Genomic DNA, 21,936 nt, shown 5'->3' with positions numbered 1-21,936 from the left:
CTTGCTACAAGGAAGGGGACTGCAAACAACAATCTGATGGGCATGTAGCTCATGGCTGATTCAGCCAATCCTTTGACAGTAGGAAAATTATTACCTTTAAAATTACAGGTCGAGTTGGGTAGTGGTGGCGCACGCCTTTAGTCCCAGCACTCGGGAGGCAGAGGCAGGCGGATCTCTGTGAGTTCGAGACCAGCCTGGTCTACAAGAGCTTGTTCCAGGACAGTCTCCAAAGCCCCAGAGAAACTCTGTCTTGAAAAACCAAAAAAAAAAAAAAAATTACAGGTCGAAGCTGGGCAGTGGTAGCACATGACTTTAGTCGCAGCACTTGTGAGGCAGAGGCAGGCAGATGTCTGTGAGTTCAAGGGATTAAAGGCATACACTACTACCACTGCCTGGCTGCCTAGACTTACTTTTAACACCAACCATGAGAAAAACTAAACTTTGTGTATAATGTTACCTAGCCAGACCTATTTACTAGCCACACAGGGGCCAACCACTGAAAGAAGTCATTTGACAAAAGACCAAGTGAAGCAATGAGAGGCCCAAGTTTCAAATCTGAGGACAGGCTTGAGAAATGTGAGGGAAATGTAAGGAAACAAGACTGCACAGGTGACAGACACTGAGAAAGAGACACAGAAGTCTGTAACAGAGCAACAAACTTGTGGGCAGAGCAGACCAACGAGGAAGAAGTGAGGACTGGAAAAGGGAGGATCCCAGAAGCCTCTAAAAACATAATCCAGAGCCTCAAGGCAGACTCCCACTCCCAGGATCCCTTCCATCCCTTGGTAGGGAGCTAAGTGTTCTAATGAAGCTTGTCAGTTTGTGTTTGCTCAGCCGTGTCCCTGTGTGTGTGCATGTGTGGGTGTGGGTGCTGCTGCTTCTCTGTCTCTGGATCTGTTGCCCATTGGCATTTACTATATCTGCACTCCACCCTCGCCACTCACCCCCAACCCCCAGCCCCACTCACTCCCAAGGTCTCCAACTGTCACTTAAAGTTTCCTATCAGTTTCACTTCCTGCCTTCGGGTCTTCTTTCCAGGATGTACAATTCTTTGTTCTCCCCAGAGAACAAACTCAGTAGTCCCCCCAGAACACCTTTCACACACAACCCTGACAACAAGAACGTCTGGAGCTTTTAAGTGGAGCCACTTGGAAGAAGCAGAGCATTTGGGATGTGCCTTAGCCCCAGTCCTCAGGCCTCTCCTACTCTTTTCCACACCCCACACTGTGATGCTCTGTCCATGTACATGGTGCGAGGCACAAGCCTAAATAAATCTTTGCTCAAAATTGTTCTCTCCAGTATTTCCATGAGGTGAAGCAGAGGGCCAGAAGTAGTCAACCAAACCAACTGTGTGCTGGTCCTCTCATCCAACAGCCACACAGCTCCGGGGAGCTGAGTGTCTACTTCCCCCCAAGTGTTCTCATAGTGAACAGCAGCCAGCCAGCCAGGAACATCACTGCCTTCTTTACTTCTTCGCTACCATTGTCACAAGCAACTTCATTTTGATCAAATTTCTTTTCTAGGCTCTGCTTCTGATTGACGTTATAGTCACCTTGTAAATGGGTTTTAATTGTCCCAAATTACCAGGATGGACCAGTACCAGTCATTGGTCTAATCTGGTCCCAAGGTGAAAGGAAAATGGTTGATCACACTCTTTTGGCTAAAGCGTGGCTAGCATTTGAGCAACAAAGAGGTTAGAAGGAAGTCCTGGGTAAGCTTTTACGTGGAGTCAACTGCATGCAGTTCTTCTCTGTGTGGGTGACAGGTGTCACCCGAAACCCTAGGCCAGCATTAGACAAGGTTCAGAACAGAAAATACTAAACCAACAAAAATGAAACACCCATATTGTTTTGGGGGTTTGTTGTTATTGTTGATTCATTGTTTTTTAACACAAAGGTAAGGTAACACATGCCCTTTGGCCTTCAGGGGCTATCTGAAATATCAAAGCTATTTCTAAACCAAAAAAAAGAAAAAGAAAAAAAGCCAGGCATGGTGGCACTTGTCTTTGAACCCAGCACTCAGGGTAACAGGGCCCAAGAACTTAGTAGGCCCTGGGACCCTAGCACAACTCACACCATGATGGAAATGTCATTCAGGCTGCAAAATTCCACATGTAGAAAATACCATCTGACAAAACTAAAACAAAGACATAATTCATCAATGTCCATATAGCTCTGGGAAAGTCTCTAAATGTACCAACCTTGCTTTTTAGTTTCTGTAGTTCTGCTCCTGGCTAACTGTTAACTGAAGTATGTCTACCCAGAACATGGCTTTTATGCTTAAAAACTCACCCTGAGAAAGACTCAGGGCTACACTGGGATCCCAAACACCCAGTGTAGTTGCTGGCTGGCTGGCTGATAAAGGCATTCTATTGGCTTAAACCCATGTCTGAGCAGTCTTCTCTGGTGAATACCCAACAACATCAGGAGGTAGAGGCAGACTGATCTGTACGTTCTAGGTCAGCCTGGTCTATGTAGTGAGTTCCAGAGCAGTCAGGAGTCTGTAGGCATACACTGTCTCACAAAAACAAAACAAAACAGAAAATTAAAAATGAACCTCTCAAAATTTCCCACTAAGAACAGATCAGGGCTCCGGGAGTGGTTTGCTCAAACACAGGGGTGGGCTTGAGTCGTGCACTATCTACCTTCACTGTCAATGCTTGGTCTCCAGAAAATCCCATGAACCACTTATTCACGGATCAAGTCTTCCCCAAGACTGTCTTTCTCAAATCGGTCGTGTTTATCCACTTAATTTTGGTTGTCTTTCTCCTCCACAATGCACTCTCACGTTCTCTTAACTTCCTTTACAAAACATCCCATTTTCTCTTCAACAAAGGAAACTGTGAGACATTGAACAAAACCAGATATCACCCCCAGTTGTTTCCGTGTGCTGCCCGACAGTCTTCACACAAGTATTCTGTTGCTCAGAATGCACAGCTTCGTCTCCTAAACTGACAATATTAGACAAATCTTACTTAAAAGCACTTGCAGCTTCCTTTGTGAGTCCTCATTTAGGTCTAAATCAATTTGCTACTACAAAGATATAAACCAATACAGACAGACAAGCATACAAAAGACATGAGCAAAATAAAAACCACAGGGCTTTTATATTTGTTTGCAGTCTTCCAAAGCAGCTTTTCTCCTTTATTTGACTGCCAATATTTTCCTTTATTTGACTATCAATATTCTGTTTACTTCTTCCTCACTCTGACCATCTTTTACACCAAAAGCACCTAAATCCTAGCCTTGCTCATTTCCTACAATCAAATCCTTGAGCCTCACCTTTCAAGGACATGGGAAGTGCTGTTAGTTCCCTAAAGCCCATCTTAGTGTATCACAGATTTCAATCGTTTTAAAGAGAAGATCTGAATGGGAAGGCGGTCTAGAGTCTGTAGCACATGCCTAAATCCAGTGTTCTGGTCTTAGATGCTTCTTGCTCTGGGTTTCAACACATTTTCTCCCAAAGTTTCTAAGAAATGTCAGAAGGAGAAGCAGTACAGAATAGGGGATCAGAAAGGGGTAAACACCAAGAAAGCACTCTTGGATTATGGGAAGCATGATAAGAAAGCATCAACTTGAATAGTTTCGGACCTCAGAGGATAAGCAAATACGGTAGGTTGAGAATGGTGAGGGTGCCTCCTGCGGATGTCTAGCAGGGCCCTAGTTCATTGCAGTTTAAATCTCCCTGCAAGTTAATAAGGAGGCAAGAAAAGGCCAGTGTTTGCTCACTGCACTCCATGGAGGCTGCAGGGGTTATTCTTAGGAGGATACAGAGGTTACAGGAACACAGAGAGACAGCCACAACTTTCCATCTGGGTCGCAAAATATATCACTCCCTGACTGGGCATTGAAGCCAGGTCACAGCAGGGACACATGGAGCCTGAAACACTAGACCAGCTGGGGCTTGAGCTGTGCAAGCTGCCAAGGAAAGGGGCATGCTGCTGATATTGAACAAGCTCTTATGTTTACTGACAGTTCTGTAAGAATTAGCGGTTTAGAACTCTTGTGCAGACAGCAGACCATAGCTCCCAAGTCAAACAGGTCCCATGATAAGTTTTTTTTTTTTTTAATAGAAAAGCATCTTTTCTACTTTTTTCTTTTCTTGGTTTTCCATGAGTTTCAGAGTTAACAACTAGATGATTACATTTTAGCCTGGACTGGCTGAAATAAAAAGCCTCCAAGTAAGAGTCAACAGGTTCCACACGGGAGGAGCTGAAAGCCCTCTTCCTGCCTATCCTGTGGCTGCAGCTAACAGTTTTTCTTTGAGTACCCACAAGAAACATTTACATTAAATGTGTAAAACAACCACTTACATATAACTAACCAAAAGTGAATTTGGAAGAAAAACAAAATCCCACAATAAGGCAGAGCAAGTGAGGGAACAGTTTCTCTTGGTGGGTTTGGATCAAATCCTGTCCGGTGGCATCTCTGGAACCCATCTTCACACTATTTCTTTACTGACTTCCGAGAACAATGTGGCTAAGAAGTAGCTGGAAGTTTCTCAGCACTTAATTCGCACGGCTTCAGAAGGCAGACTCTGTTGGCCAGAAGAACATAATGTTTGGATACTTAGGCTGAAGCTAGAGCTGACTCTCAATGTCTCAGAAACAGGACGAACTGAACTGAGACTCCCTAGTGCTGAACACACCCAATGGGAACCATCAAAACAAAATCCAAGCCACGGCCTCCTCCACAAAGCCAAAAACCAGGTGTCCCCAAACCAAGAACCCCAGAATAAAATCCAAACCAGGGGAATGAAGAGATCAAAATGCAATCACTCACTGAATAGGAGGTCTTCCAGGTCCAGAAACCAGTTTCCTGCTACAAAAGTAAAATTATTCAGCCATACCGAGCTGAGCAAAATCCCAGGCAGGTCCCTGGGAGAAACATTCATGGCAGCTGCTTAATTTATCCACACACAAAGCATCTATCTGGATTTGTCTACTGACTAGATCACCAAATCATCACTGAACCAGACCTGTTTGGCCCACCCTGTACTGTTGCAACTGATAAAGTGAGGTGTCTTGTAAAGGAAGGCAAGAAACTCAAATCTCAAATCCACTCCCTTGAGAAGGCTGGGGGAAAGCTCAGGTGGGGCATCGGTGATGCACGGGCTGAGCCAGGCATGAAGAGCAGGTGAGGTGTTTGGAGGGCTCCTTCTGTTTTACCTCCATCTCCATAGTGACCGTTTTACTCAGAGGAGGCTGTGCTGTGCAGGCTGTCAAAATACAGCATTGCACTAGGCTTCCTTGTGCTTTCAAAAATTTGTTTTCAAAACCAATACCCACAAGCTGTCCCATGCTGCAGCCAGGCACCAAGACACACATCCGGCAGCATGTGACCCGTGAAGCGTTTGCAGGGTGTGTGGACTTGAACTGAGGAACAGTGAAGTGAACATTTGTCAGCAGCCAGCTGTAACTAATAAAGTTGTGAAGGGAGAAAACCACTTATGAGACCACAGGGGATTTTCTAGTTTCAGAAAAGACAAGGGGAAGCTTCTCTGTTTTCTTTCCTTTCATAAAAGGAAACAAAATACCCAAAAAAAAAAAAGTGTGTGTGTGTTTTGTTTTGTTGTGCTTTGGTTTTAGATTATTGCTATTTTATGAAACCCTGAGAAATCTCAAACACAGAACTTTAAAGGGATGGTGTAACACCTTGAGCAAACTGGCTTCATGTCACCCTTATCAAGAGGACATTTCTAAAAACCAAAGGCAAGAGATGTCTGGGTTGAGCACAGGAGGTCAAGGCCTTTCCAGAGTGTCTTATTAAGAGAAAGGGCCTGTCTCTTGCAGTCTATCCTTTTGCTGTATCTTGGCTCAGGATCCCAGGGCTCATCATTTACATCAGGATGTGTGATAACTCCCATTCTCTGTGGCTGCGTGAAAGGCACTATAACTGTTCTATCGACTATGCTTGGTGGAAATGCCCACATATGTAGTAACAAGCCTCAAATGTTAGTATCATTGTCTTGGTTTCTGTCTTTTGAGAAGGCCTAGCAGTGTTTCCTAGGCTGGCCTGGTACAGTCCTCCCGCCTGAGCCTCCAAGTGATGGGACTGAGGCTCACAGCACATGCCTGGCGGGACATGTAGATTGAGAGCAGCATTTTCTGTGTATGTGTGTTCATAAACAACAAACTACATACAATCAACTTTTAATATGGAAAATTGCTCTCCTGTAATGAAGGACTTATCTACAACCTAAAATTTTAGCTTACATTTTACAGTGTTTTGGCAAGACTTGGGGATTCTTTAAACCATTTTCATTTCCATCATGAGAAACAGTGTTCTTAATAGAAGAATCATAGAAAACAGAGGTGAGGGCATAGCTCAGAGGTTCAGAGCACTGGCTGCCTTTCAACAGGACATGGGTTTGATTCCCAACACAAATATGGTGGCTCACAACAACTTGTAACTCCAGTCCCAGAGGATCCAACACCTTCTTCTGCCTTCTAAAGTCACTAGGCCAGGCAGGCATGTGGTGCACACACACACACACACACACACACACACACACACACACACACACACACATCCTTTCCATAAGTCCTGTGAATGGTAACCCATCAGCCCTATATCCTTTTGTCAAGTGACAGGAGACAGCAGCTCCTGCAGTCCTGACCATGACTTGCTTTATGGCTATATCTATGGGTACATATTTTGCCTATGACGCAAACGGAACAAGCCCACCTGCCACTTTAACTACATAGCCTTTCACACATGACAGTGGTCATTGTATCTGCTGTGCCTTCATTACCACTTGTGTCACGAATAATAAAAGACCCAGAGACAGATATTAGGGTTCAAACTTCAAGATCAAGACCAGAGAAGCAAACAGCCAAGCCAGTAGATCTTACCTCTACCAAGCTGAAATGACAATCCTGTCTCCACAAATCCTCAGAGGCAAAAGCTCTCGGATCCTATCTCCTCCTCCACATTTCATTCCTTTCTCCACCCAGCCATATCACTCCAGCCTCCACCTTCCTAGTGCTGGGATTAAAGGTGAGGAGCTCTATTACTCTTCACTCTTGTGTAAACCAGGGTGGCCTTAACTCAGAGACATCCATCTGCCTGTCTCCTGAGTTCTGGGATTAGAGGCATATGCCACCACTGCCTGGCTAGCTAGTATGGCTGCTGGGTTTAAAGGTGTGTGTATCACCACTGCCTGACCTCTATAGCTTGTGGCTGGCTTTGCTTTCAGAATCCTCAGGCAAGCTTTAATAAACCATAAACAATATATCACCACAGCCACTGGGTAACTTTTGCCATACACCAAGAGATAATTTTTCTTAGCCCTCTCAACACTTGCACGTCTTCCTTCCTCCCATCTGTGAGGACCTCTCTTGTCACTTCATATTGGGAATGAACTGAATCCAGAGCAAACAGTGGAGCAGCTTTGTGGTGCGGGGGGGGGGGGTATTTTTGAAACCAAACCACACAAGCTGGGCATGGTGACACACCTGTAACCTCGGGGGGTGGGGAGTAAAAGACAAGAGGATCAGGGTTTCAAGGCCGGAGTGTCTGAGCTGCATAAGATCCTGTCCCAAGGCAGAGAGAGAGAGGGCGGGGGAAAGGGAGAGAGAGATAGAGAACAGATTATATCTTCGTTTAATGATTCAAAAACATCAGAAATGGACTTTCTATAGCATGATATTTCACTCATAATAGAAAACATTATTTTCATTTTTTTCTTTAAAGTTGGATGCCTTTAAGTATTGGCCAACACCAGCCTTAGAAGGAATTGATTTTAAAGTTGTTGATTGCTGCTGGTGGTCAGGAAATGGTTGCTTTTTGTTGGCAGAAGGGAGGTCACCAGAGGGCTTTTATGGGAGGAAACTAAAGAAAATGGCTTTTAAATTGGACATTTTCTTTGAGAAAGAGGGAGAATAAGAAACAATGTGGACAGCAACTTCCTACACTGGTGGGAAAATAATGAGACATGAAAAAGTGAAGTCACATAAAATTATACTTGTGTTAATTAGTGGCAGTGCACAGAGGACTAAACAAGAAAAAAATAGCATGTTATTTCTCATCTTTCTCTTTTGACTGACATGATAATCCAACATGCTTGTGGATTATAGCATGATAAACTGATGCCTGTGACATGTAATGACCCAATCAGAGTAACTAGCATTTCCACCTTTGTCGACTAAAACAAGCCACAACTGATCTCATGCCTGACTTTAGGGCCAGAGAGAGCCCATGGAATCCTAGCCAGAGGATGGATTCAAAGAAAGAGGTGAACTGCATGACTGCTTCTCTTTTATTCTAAACTTGAAGGGGAATGCATGCCTGAGGTCAAGGCCAGCAGTGTTCTTACATTCCTCTCCACCTTGTCTTTTGAGACAGGATGTCTCACCACTTAACCTACAGTTACTCAGAAAGCTGTGGGGATTCTCCTGCCTCTGCCTTCCCAACACCACAGACTTGTACCACCAGGCCAAGCTTTTATGTAAGTGCTAGGGATCCAAGTTCAGGGCTTTGTGTTTCTGTAGCAATTATATTGATTGTACAAAACAATGGGTTTCTTTCCAACATTTTCATACCCATATGTAATATACTTCAATCATGTCAACACACACACCTATACACACTGCCCTCTCCTGTGTCCCAGTCCCTCTCATTGCCCCCCTTCTTCTTCCCAAACTGTCTTTCCCTTCTACATTCATGAGAGGCTGGTTACCTAACTCTTTGGACAAGGAGCCCCACAAAATCCTGCAAAATATTTACTGAAAATCATGTTCCTGGGAACATCTCTTAATTTAAAAAAAGAACAGAAATTTTCAAAGCATTTTCTTTCCTTTCCTTCTCTTTCTTCTTAATTGAATCTCAGTTATAACTAGTGAAAATGAAGATAAAAGGATATGAGCTACTCATTGAAGAAGAATACAGAACGAAAATCTAAATGACTGTTTATATCCATTGGTCAGGCATGTGGATGTCCAGTGATGTTAACCCAGAATGCAATAGAAAGCTCCAGAAGTGAATCCAGAGGCATGGATTCTCACCGCAACCACACTCCTCTGAATTCTTGTATCGTGAAAGTAATTCATGGCTAGTATAGTGTTGTGTGAATCCTGAATCCTGTTAAATTATCTTTTGGCAAATAACTCGGTCTCTCCCAACACACGCAAAAACATGATAGCACATCAAATATTTGAAGTTCGAGAGAGTCACATGCGTGCTTAATGATTTCCAGAAGTGGAATGGAGCAGACCAGTTGGCAAACACAGTAAGTGTGAAGATAATGCTCTATGTCCCTGCTGGGAATTCTTGAGTCCCCTTGGCAGCCAGCATCACCTGAGTAGAGGTCTCTGAAAAGAATTCCTTGGCCCGCTACAGGCAACAGCATCCATCACCCTCCCCCGCTGTGGCTGGTACTTTCACTGTCATGATTCCCCTCCCAAAATCATCTCTTCCCATTTGCTAGCCATGAATGCCACCTCCACTCTCCACAGCCCACTACATGAAGTTCCTTGTATCCTCACAGCTGTTGTAAAGTGCAACAATGATATTCCTGGTAGCAAAGCTGACACAGGCATTTCTGGCTCCACAGTAGAATCACTTGGAGAGGCACTTACAATGCAAATGCCTAAGGCTAATGAACATCAAGGAAGAGGGGCTGGGAAGATTGTAAGAACCAGAGTGTGGGGGTCCCTGAAAGCTCTATTGCCATCAGAAAAAATGAAAAGCAAGAAGGAAACTGAGCTCAGCAGGACTTATCCAGGCTGGTTCAAACTTCTGGAAATCTGACACCAGCCAGTTTATTTTAGATATATTTAAGTTCAGTACAATTTGGAAAAAAAAAAAAAACTTTCCTGGTGCATAATGAAGCTTAAGGCGTGACTACATAGAAACCCTTTTGCAAAGCACATGTGGCCTCTGCCAGGAAGATGGGTTTGCTAGCTTATGGGACTAGGACCTGGTCTGGACTCTGACCAAGATATTGTAGAGGTCAGCAGGCTATAAAGTACATGTGACATATTCCCTAAGGAAGGGTTCTATTGGCTGAGAAACAAAGATAATAATAAAGGTCTAGGGAGGCAGAGACTAAGATAAATGTTCTTGGGGATCTGGGTGTGGCCCAGCCCTAGAGATAGTTCACCAAGCTATTAACTACATCCACCCCCAGTCTTCTGGATGGAAAACAGGAATACACATCTCTCTTTCTTTGGAGAGATAAGCCAGTGTGCTTAACATTGGTGGTTTCCCTAGTGTTTGTCTGTGAACACAAGAACACCATGCCCTCTACACGGGAGGACTAGGAAGCCTGGTAGACAAATGTGTTTTCTAAATATGATAGGGAAGCTACACCTATGATATCTCAACAATATGGTCGCCTAAACAAGACCTGAACATTTCCAAAGTCACTTGGATTGGGGAGATCTTTCAGGGCCCCAGTCTTAGATGAAGAGCTACAATTAACAACTGCTGAGAAAAGAGAATTAATCTTCCGCAGGAACAAACCCCCTGATTGGTTATCTACTACCAACTGGTCAGTTCTAAAAATATGTACATATAAGCAACACTCAATGGAGTCAGCAGGTCATATATAGTAACATAGTCATAACAGTAACAAAAATGTAATTAAACAAAAGGAGGCCAGGAAATTGAAGACAGATTGGAGGGGTTGGAATAAAGACATCTTTCTAAAAAATAAAAAATACCAATGCCACTGCATCTCTCTGCAAGGTTCGGATTTAATTTAGTCTATTCTACAGTGAGAGCGTGGGTTAGGAATTGTTGCTCTGAGGTCCAGCTCATCCGAATGACGTAAGACACCATCATGTGCATCACCGCTGCTTGTCATAGCACAGAGGGGACAGGAATATAGGGACTCGTAGCTTCCCCAACACCCCATCTTCAGGCTTTAGCTACAATCAAGAATTAAATGATAAAAGATGATCCTAAGTAGAGTGTTTGCCTGTCGTACATGAAGTCCTGAGGTGACTCTTCAGTACCACATAGAATTTGCATCTATAATCAGAGGACTGGGAAGGGAGAGGCTGGAGAATCAGAAGTTCAAAATCATCCTTGGCTACATAGCCAATTCCCATACATAACCAATTCTGCTAAATAAGTAAGGAGCAGGAGAAATGGCTCATAGGCTAGGAGTACATGTTGCTCTTCTAAAGGACCTGTGTTTGCTTCCCAGCAACCACACAGTGACTCACATTCATTGGTAACTCCTGTTCCAGGGCATCCAGCAACCTCTTGTGGCCTCTGTAAGGATCAGGCATATAGTAGGTGCACAGAAATACATGCAGTATAATACCCATACACATTAAAAATAAACACACAGAAATGATTTTTAACAACACCAAAAAAAAAGCTCTGAGGAGAACTAGTCCAGCCAGATATCAAAGCCATGAAACAAGGGTATTACAGATGCTGCCCAGAGCAGCCCACTGCTGTCCTGCTAACACTTGGGGAAAAGGACCTGGATTGTGTTCAGGGTTCTTTCAGGGATGACTATAAAGGACAGAAACATTTTTTTAAAGCCTCACATCACTTTTCCATTAAAGCCAGCAAAGTGATGGAAGAGGCATGTGATGATATAGTGAAGGCAGAAAGAGCACTGTGAACCCCTGAGTGAGTCACTTAGCCTTTGCATCTCAGCGTCATCCGCCAAGGCCTGCCACAGAGGGATGCTGCCACTATGCACACGAAAGGGCAAGTTTATATTTCAACTGTGGGTGAAAAGAGCATCCTGTGCCTGTACTTCAGGGGATTCTGAGAAGTGCAGCTTGGAGATAACCAAGCCAAGGCAAGACACCATTGCTTTATAAGTATTCCTGCATTTACGTGTATTTCTACACACAAATGGGCAAGGTGGGTGGGGGGACTGAAAGGAATAAAGGTATTTTCCATCGTATGAAACAAGAATGAGCTATATCCAAAGTGGAACTGAAGACAGATGAGCCTCGTTCAAACGTGCAGATCAACGCTACAGGCAGAGGTTTGGCATCATCTAATGGGAATCTTTCCAATGTTCAAAGCTGTTTGAGAACAGGAAACTGAGTTAACAAGGAGACCCTTATAGTGAAAATGTTCAAGTTGAGAGGCATGGCCAACTGTCAAGAAACATTCAGATATTGGGTCAGATCCCAAGTTGCCTGAGGGCAGGCGTGCACATGTTCCTGTCTTGCTCACTGGTGTAACCCTGTGTCTGACAGCGTGGCCTGCACATAGGAGGCCCCCAGATACGGTGAGAAAAGGGATAAGCAAATCCTGTCTGTGATTGTTTCAAACAATGTGATTTCATGACTGAAATTGGGTTGGTGTCAGCTCAGCTGTTTGATTGCGGACTTAATGACCTTTCATTCTACTGCTGTCCAAAAGAAAAAAAAAAAAATGAACTTGCTTTTCACTGCAGCATTGTGAACTGGGGCCACTGCATTTACCATCCTGGCACTTCCCATCTTGAGACTGGAAAGTTGCAAAAGCAGCAGCAGCAGCAGTATCCTGGGAACCTGACACAGGAAAGCCGGGGCTCTTCCTTCTCTTCAGGGAAACATCTGGATTGCTACTGTTATAACTGAGGTATCTTGGAAAAATCCAAATTGCTACTGTTATAGTCAAGCTATCCCAGAAACATCTGGACTGCTACTGTTATAGTTGATCTCTCCTGGAAACATTTGGATTGCTACTGTTAAGCTGAGCTATCTTGGACACATCTGGATTGCTACTATTATAGTTAAGCTATCCTGGAAACATCTGGACTGCTACTGTTATCTTGGAAACATCTGGACTTACTGTTACAGTTGAGTTATCTTGGAAACATCTGGACTTACTGTTACAGTTGAGACTGTTACACTTGAGCTATCTTGGGAGAACTTAAAAATTCAGTTGACTTTGAGTATTTGGATCCCCCACCACCATGTTTTAAAAATTCATCTCACTGATCTGTTTAAACCTGGTGGGGAGAACTTATCCCTCAGTGTCTCACAGAGACTCCTGTCCTCAGTTACTGCCTCTGTCCTGCTCTCTTGAGTGTGGCCATTCTGACCACCATCCCAGTTCCACCTGTGTGAGTTAAGTGGACCTGAACTGGAAGTTTTCTCTCTCACACTAACGCCAGTGGAAGGGAGCAGGTACAAATGACCTTTAACCACTTTTTTGTTTGTTCTTTTAAAGGAAATGCCAGGACAGGAGCACCATATAAAATTGACACAATGCCTTACAGCTGTAATGTAAAAGAGCAGAAGCCTGGCTGGGTTTCCTGGGAAGGAAGCTCACTGCAACTTTGGCAGTAAGATAGAGGCCACAGGAAGCTCATTCTTTTTATTTATTTATTTATTTATTAGTTCCAGTTAGGGAAAAAGCTTGTTTCACATGTAAGTCCCTTCTCCCTCTCCCTCCCCTCACCCCCAACCCTCCTCCCCCACCCCATCCACCCACCACTCCCCAGGCAGGGTAGGGCCCTCAATGGGGGCTCTGCAAAGTCCACCAAATCTTCCTGTGCTGGGCCTGGGCCCTTCCCCATGTGTCCAGGGCCAGAGTGTATCCCTTCACGTGGGATGGGCTCTCAAAGTCCCTTCTTACACCAGGGAAAAATACTAATCCACCACCAGAGGCTCCCTGGAGTGCAGAGGCCTCCTTATTGACATCCATGTTCAGGGGTCTGGATCAGTCTTGTACTGGCCTCCCCGACAGCATCTGGGGTCGATGTGCTCTCCCTTGTTCAGGCCAACTGTTCCTGTGGGTTTCTCCAACCTGGTACAGACCCCTTCGCTCTTCATTCTTCCCTCTCTTCAACTAAATTCCCGATTTCAGCTCAGTGTATATCTGTGGATGTCTGTCTCTAGGAAGCTCATTCTTTTGTGTATTTTGCCTCTGTGTGTGGAACAGAAGGTCAGTACTCACTGTATTTAAATATCAAAATGATTCCAACTGAAAAAAAGCATTTGCTGGATTTGCCTAGACTGAAATTTGTATCTGATGATTATCAAAACACTTGCTTTTTTTTTTTTTTTTTTTTTTGACTTAGTGGCAAACTTGCATGTCTGCTTTTTTTTTTTTTTTTGCTTTTTCATTAATTCATTTTTTTACATTCCAATCCCAGCTCCCCCTCCCTCCTCTCCTCTCAATCACTCCACTCCCCATCTCCCATCTGTTCCACTGAGAGGGTAAGGCCTCCCCTAGGAAGTCTACTAAGTCTAAGTCTGTCCCATCATCTAGTTAAGGCAGAACCAAGGCGCCTCTCCATCCCCACACCCTTGTGTCTAGGCTGAGCGAGGTATCTCTCCCTATAGAATGGGCTTCACTAAGTTAGTTTGTGCGTTAGTGTTAGATCTTGGACTCACTGCCAGTGTCCCAGTCACACCACTGTCACCTTTATTAAGGGAGTCTAGTTTGGTCTTATGCAGGTTCCCATTTTTCAGACCTGAGTCAGTGCTGCCCCCTCACTTTGATTGTACTCCAGGAACTTGGCCCATTGGTTAATTGTCGATTTCTGCATCTGCTTCTATCTGTTTCTGGAGGAGGGTTCTAGCTTCTCTGGGACTATGGATTGTAGGCTAGGTGTCTTTTGCTTTATGTCTGGTATCCACCACTTATGAGTACATACTACATTTGTCTTTCTGGTTTTGGACTACCTCACTTAGGTTGTTTTTGTTGTTGTTGTTGTTGTTTTTGGGGTTTTTTGTTTGTTTGTTTTTTTATTTTCTAGTTCCGTCCATTTGTCTGCCAATTTTAGGATGTTAGGATGTCAAACACTTGCCTTTCTTCAGTGGTTTCACAGCTCATGGTTATGTATTTGGTGCATGCTTTTTTGGATTTAGCTGTTTAAAAGAGGGATCATGTGTCATCATTAATCTGGCACTGAATGGTACAAACAAGATCCTTAATGTGTACTCAAGGAGTTGAATGAACATTGGAAGTTGTTCCTTGAAATAACTGTATACCTGAATTCTAGAATCACAGACTTTCATTAGAAGAGACCTCCGTAGTCCTCTTGGTTATAACTGCCAAGTTTTGGCACTGGGGTGAACAAGTTAAGACCTGAGAAGCTAGCCTTCTGGGTAGGTGCAAGAGCAATTACAGGATGGTTCTGAACTTCCGTCAAATGTGTTCATCAGGGGACTGAAAAGATGGCTCAGAGGATAACACTGTGCACACACACATACACACAAACTCTCACACACACTAAAAAACACCTTTAAAATAAAATCTTAAATAAAGCTGAAGCACTCACCAGACTCCACTCCCACTGCTTTGAGGAAGACACTGCCTTGATCCACCACCTTTCCCTTAACCCAGAAGCCACAGACTGACAAGTATTGCCCCTTCTCCCAATATTCTAACTATTTTCTTTCACTGGCATTTCCATAGTTGGATGTGCTACATAGTACGAAGAAACCAAGCTAACTGTATGAATTCTAGCCAGTTGTTTTAACTCAAGCCTGGCAAGCAGAGCTGACATGTGGTAGCAAGTGTTGTCTCTCATACTTTTCCTACCCAGGGTCATAGAGAGAGGTGTTTCGCCACCCCAAAATGCTGTTTGCACACTCCATGGCTCAAATGTTAGTCGAGTTGGTGCTGAATCTCCTCATCCCCAGTCAGATTCCTCTACTGTGCTTCATGACTGACATTCTGGTAAAAATAATACTTAGTCTGGTTACAAATCAGGAGCATGTGGCCTCAGACTGACACCTTAAATGGCTTCATGCTATAAGGCCTAAAATGATGACTTCTGCTGTCCAATGAGGAGACTGGACAGATGGCTTGGTGATCAGGAGTGCCCATTGCTCTTTGAGAGGACCAGGTTTTAGTTTCTAGCACCTGAATGATAGCTCACACCTCCTGTAACTCCAGTTCCAGGGATCCAATGCATCCTTCTACCCTCCCAGCTACCCACATACATATGGTATACATTCAGAAAGACACTCACATACACATAAATAAAAATAAATGACAATGATAAGCCTCATCCCCTAAATGTGAGTTCTCATAACATATATGCAAAACACTGCATCTGGAGCAGGTGGACACAGTATTTGAGATCTGGAAGGAATCTACCAAAATAAGGTCCTGTCATGATTATGAATGGTGCAGTAAACAATATCAGTTCAATTCTCTTCTACCCCGTCTTAATCTTGTGTCTTTCAAGTGACAACCTATATTAGAATCACCTAAAGAATGTATTAAATATACATGTCCCTGCCCAGCTGAACTGGTATCCTAAAATGCTTAGCAGGCATCCTAAGACACCTATGTATCTAAATCTGCAGCTGAGCCTGCAGAAAAGAAACAAAATTTAAAGCCCAAAGTGAAGGCTAAAGGCATCTGTCCCTGCCATAAACATTTCCAAAAGCATGTAAACACAACTGTTGCTGATGAGCTGACACAACACCATTTACAGGTAGGCTCACCATGCAATGCTTACTGGTTGTTGTTTAAGCAAACCAAAGGAACTGTGATGCCTAGGCATGTGTTTCACTGTCCTTGACCACATAGGTTTCTTGTTGCTGGATACCCTATTTCTCAAAGATGCTAGGTATTTTGTGACATCAAATTGAGAAGCAACAGATCCTTAGATTTTTCTCTATTATTTTAATAAAATGTCTTCACTTCACAGATAGCACAGGTTTCAATTTGCTTCCTTCTCAAGGGGACACTTCAAAACAATGGACATTTTCTGTGTGTCCTTTTACTCACTGGTCCCCTAGATGACTGGCTTGCCAGACACTGCTCAGGTGAGTAAGCCAAGTCACTAACAAAGTTAGACATGGCATTGTAGTGACTACATAAGATAGTATGTAGTATGTAGGTGACTTTAAACCCCTTACAGTTCTGCAATGACAACACTACAAAGCAAGCCCCACGTAAAGTACAAAGATAATAATCTCTGCCTGCCGTGTTACCAGTGTTCAGTGAAGTGCTTGGTCTTGGACAGTACAAGACAAGCCCTGAAGAGCAGAATCTGAGCAGGGGAGAACAGAATGGGGAGGAGTCACAGAGGCCCTGGGGAACACACCGGGAGAGGAGTCAGAGGTGGCTCCATAAGTGTCCCATGGTCTCAGAAAAGGCTGATGAAGCACAGCTATTTCACACAGATGTATGATGTCACACACACGAGAGCCAACAGCTTGCTAAGTTCAACTGGTGGTGATTAAAAAGAAACCTATAATGAAATAGTTCTCATAGGCTCAGGATGCTATGTGCCAACTGACTCACGGTATTTATGAAAGCCATGACCAGTCTGTCTCCAGTACTCTTCCCAGAGAAATAAAAAGCATTAAGTAAGATTCAGACTGTGCAAGGTGCAGCTCAACAGTAGAGCACTTGCTTAGTGTGTGCCTGGACTCAGTGCCTGGCACTCTTGCCCCTACTATCAACACTTTTATGCTTCCTCTCTCAAGAGCCATGGCCCACCAGACCCAAGCAGTACATCTCCAAACAAATTGATGTTTCAATTTTACAGCAGCTCATAATGTTTAATTTACTGGGGCTCAAACAGTATAGCCTAGAACACTTTCCAAATTCCTAGAAGTCTTCCTGTAAACCATGTGGCTCAGGTCTGTAATCCCAGTACTTAAGTGAAGCTGAGACAGGAGAATCACAAGCTTGAGAGTAATTTAGACTGTACATCAGAGCACATCAAGGCCAACCTGGGGTACATGGCAAGACCCTGACTCATAAAGCAAACACTAGAGTCTCCCTGTAAATGTTTCATACACACCCAAATAGGGTGATATTTTGTTTATGATTAACAAATAAAGTTTGCCTAAAGATCAGAGGGCAAAGCTAGCCACACTAGTCACACATAGAGGCCAGGCAGTGGCAGTACACACCTTTAATCCCAACACTCAGGAGACAGAGGCAGACAGATCTCTGTTAATTCAAGGCCACCCTGGACTACACAGGAGTGAATCAGTCTAAGAGAGAAACAGAGATCTCATAAAGGTGACCTCCCAACTTGGAATCCCATACCTTTAATCGCAGCACTAGAGAGGACTATAAAGTGGAGACAGGAGCTCAGTGCAGTATGGGGTTTGGTGGAGACAAATGAAGTCTGGAGATGCAGTCTGAGGACAGGATCACCTTTTTGGTCTGAGCATTGGTAGAGGTGAGAACTCTAGTGGCTGGCCACTCTGCTTCTCTTTCAGTCCCCTCACCCCAATATCTGACTACAGGTTTTTATTATTATTAATATCTGATTAGAATCATGATACACCCAAGAACACACAATGATTTAGGAGATATATGACATTTCAAAAACAGATAATGTAGCCCAGAGGGTCATGTGTTAAGAGTTGGCTGCCAGCTGATGGATTTTGGGGAGCAACTAAATTATAGGAGCTCTAATGTCATTAGTGGATTAGTCCACTCATGGATTCATAGCTTGATGGCGTTGCTGGGGAGTGATGAAATCTAGGAGATGAGGAACTGAAGTAGACCAATGAGAGCATGCACTGGCCTCTAGTCCCAGGCTCTTCCCCTCTTTGCTCTCCAGCAAGAGCCTTAAGATGAAGCCCTTTCCTTCCCCACACCATCTACCATGATGTTCAGCTCCACCATGCCCCAACCCTGGAACAAGGGAGCCAACTGACTATGAACTGAACCCATGAAACCATGAGCCAAAACACAACTTCCACTTTTTTCGGGTATTGTTTTAAAGCTATGAAACGGTGTCTAATACACTTGTAACATATAACAAATGAACAATCTCAAATATACAAAAATTTCTTATCATTGATATGGTGAATAGAAAAAGTTAAAAATCATGAAGTCTCTCTCCTCTCTCTCTCTCACATACCCACACTTCTTCTACACATGCTCAGTAAACAGATGAAAGCCTTAAGGACTTAGTGGGTTTTTTTGTTTTGTTTTGTTTTTGTTTTTGTTTTTTTTTGTTTTGTTTTGTTTCGTTTTTTGTGTGTGTGTGTGTGTGTGTACACGCATTCGGCCTTCTTTGGTAGGCAGGCACAGAGGCACTCTTTAAACTGTGGCTCTGTAGCTGCAAGGATAGGCCGGCACAGCACTGTGCTTCTGCACAGAGATGAGGAGAATGTTTGCTGGCAGCACAGATAGTTTTAACTTTTTGTGCTTTTTTTCTAGCTTTCTAATTAGGTTTTTATTTATTTATTTTTGTTTTCTTAACAGTTTCATTTTTACCAATGAAGCAGCTATCTTTTTCTAAAATGCTTGCTTCACTCAACACTATATAAAACCAATAAAAAAAGATGGTTTAATGCTTTGATTATATATATATATACACACACACACATACACATATACATACACACACACAATCACGAATAGTCGTGGTTTGTCTCTGGTTCCCTTTTCACATATTCATCGTGCCATCCTGGAACTATCAGCCTCAACTACTTACTTGACTACAGTCTCAACTAGTAGTTAATCAGTTCCCACCAGACATCTGTGAACTGAATTTCCCAGGAGTGAGGTGAAGCCATACTTATGCTGGAGTCTACAAGGCTGACTGATTAAAACTTTATGATTATAGTGTAGTTGGAATGTTGCTGATTCATAGCCAAATTATCTTTATTTTAAGCCCCTTAATAGTCTTTCACTGCTCACCTCTATGTCTGACATAATATTCTTGGGACTACCAGGTCAATTCTTTTTGGAATGCATTAAAATAGACCACCCACTTCCACCAACCCAAACTAACCCAGACACTCCCACCAATGCAATGAGAAGTGCCTGGTGACTTTTTTATTTTGTAACTGTAAAATGAAATTGAATCCACATTGGAACATGAAGAAATCTGGATTTGTGGGCTATGACCACAGAGTATTTGGCCCAAGAATAAACCATCTCTTCCCTCTGAGACAAGGGCTGTTTTATGTGGACAGATGAATGAGTTTGTGTTCACTGACAACAAACAACACCCGCCCCAACACACACCTTACTCTTGATGACTTATTACTGTACCGGGGGCGGTTAGACCCTAGCGCTTTGTGATTAAAGCAACTGCTCCAGAGACTTACAAACCCTGAGTCATATGAAGTTGAGCAGAAGCTGATCTCCTGTCCTAAGAATTTCCTTACAGCTGACTTGCACTTCAGTGTTGACATGCTTCTCACCACCGGTGACAGAGCTATTCTTGGTTTGACGGAAAACATGATCTGTGGACTGATGATGGTCAGGAATAGCCGAGCATTTGGAGAATCATTGTAAACAATTTAAAAGAACACTTTTATGGTGCTGGATCAAAATTAATTAAATTGGGCCTGATTACTTTGCATGACTCTTAACATTTCATTTTCCTGTAATGACTTCTTTTTTTACTTATCAAAGAATCAGGTCATGACAGATTAAAATTTTAAGTTCTAAATTATTTGAGAAGTTATCAAACTGGATTCCTAGGTACGGCAGTATATTGTTTCATGTAAAAAATGTCAGAATGTTTTTCAGCTTAAAACACTAAAATTCTCCTGGATGTTGTGTGACAGGATTCCTGGAGAAACCCAAAGGTCTACCCTCCCCCACCCCTAGCTCAGGAGCTGATGATAGACCACAGCGAGGATACCACCCAAATTCAACTTGGTGAACCAATGAGTTTTATTAGGGTTACTTACGGGATCAAAAATGACTCGAAAACAGCTGCATCACCAAAAGCTCACCCCAGCATGGGTGATGATGGCTCACAAAAACTGGAAACCTGGAATGCATCACAGAGCCTGAGGTAGCTCACAGGTGGGAGAGTGTCCTTGCCAGTCAGCTCAATTATACTGAGCCTTTTCTAGGCAGCTTGGCTGATCTGAATATCTCTCAACCCTCCTTACTGGTTACTCATGTTTGGGGAGGAGAAAAGATCCTAGGGAGTCTGTTCAGGTTTATTTCCTGAGCTTAGGGAGTTTCCATTCCGTCCCCTTAGAACTTCGGGTGTCAACCTTCCTAATGCTAAGGCGCTTTAATACAGTTCCTCATGTTGTAGTAACCCCAACCATAACATTATTTTTGTTGCTACTTCATAACTGTAATTTTGCTACTCTTATGAATCGTAATGTAAATACCTGTATTTTCTAATGGTTTTAGGTGACCCCTCTGAAAGAATCATTCAACCCAAGGGTCTGTGACCCACAGGCTGAGAAACTGCTTAGACAATCCTGTCTTAGCAAGTTCCCCTGGAAGGCTTTATCTCAGAAGAAAATTACTACACAATCTGGATGAGTTTGGCTCACTTCTCCTCTTGCAGTCTCATCAGCTAGCTATACTGTCATCAGGACACTAAGAATTCCAACAAGGAAACAAATGTTCATTAAAATGCTGAAGGAAAAAACATAACAACAAAAAAAATCCTACGGAAGTCTCAGCAACAAAATAGACCAAGGGAATTTCACGTGACACTCTCAAGACACAAAATCTGGGCAGAGAAGGAGGACACTCATCCTAAAGGAACAGAGTCATTTTCAAAAGAAGTCTAACAGAAAAATTCCTGGAGTTAGGGAGGAGATGCCAGTCCACACACAGGGACATTAAAACACCAAGCAGGCCAGGCCAAAGAACCCCCTTTATCATATCACAGTCAAAAAGCTACACATACAGAGCAATGGACATATACTGAAATCTGCAAGAGAACCACCAAACCGCATATAAAGGCAGGACCATTGGAATAACAGCCTGTTTCTCAACAGAAACTTTAACAGCCAAAGGGGCTCATTAGGATGCACTTCACACTCTAAAGACAACAGTTGCCGCCGGCATTGGTGGCACATGCCTTTAATCCCAGCACTGGGGAGGCAGAGGCAGGGGGATCTCTGTGAGTTCCAGGCCAGCCTGGTCTACAGAGTGGGTTCCAGGACAGCCTCAAGACAAACCCTGTCTTGAAAAAAAAACAATAACAACAACAAACAACAACAACAACAACAAAAAGACAACAGTTGCCAACCCAGACTGCTACACCCAGCAAAGCCACCTGTCATAATTTAAAGACAGACAAAAATTTTTTCATGATAAAACAGACTAA

The sequence above is a fragment of the Cricetulus griseus genome, assembly GCF_003668045.3.
Source record: "Cricetulus griseus strain 17A/GY chromosome 1 unlocalized genomic scaffold, alternate assembly CriGri-PICRH-1.0 chr1_1, whole genome shotgun sequence".
NCBI classification, from domain to species: Eukaryota; Metazoa; Chordata; class Mammalia; order Rodentia; family Cricetidae; genus Cricetulus; species Cricetulus griseus.
This window is presented reverse-complemented; position numbering follows the sequence as displayed.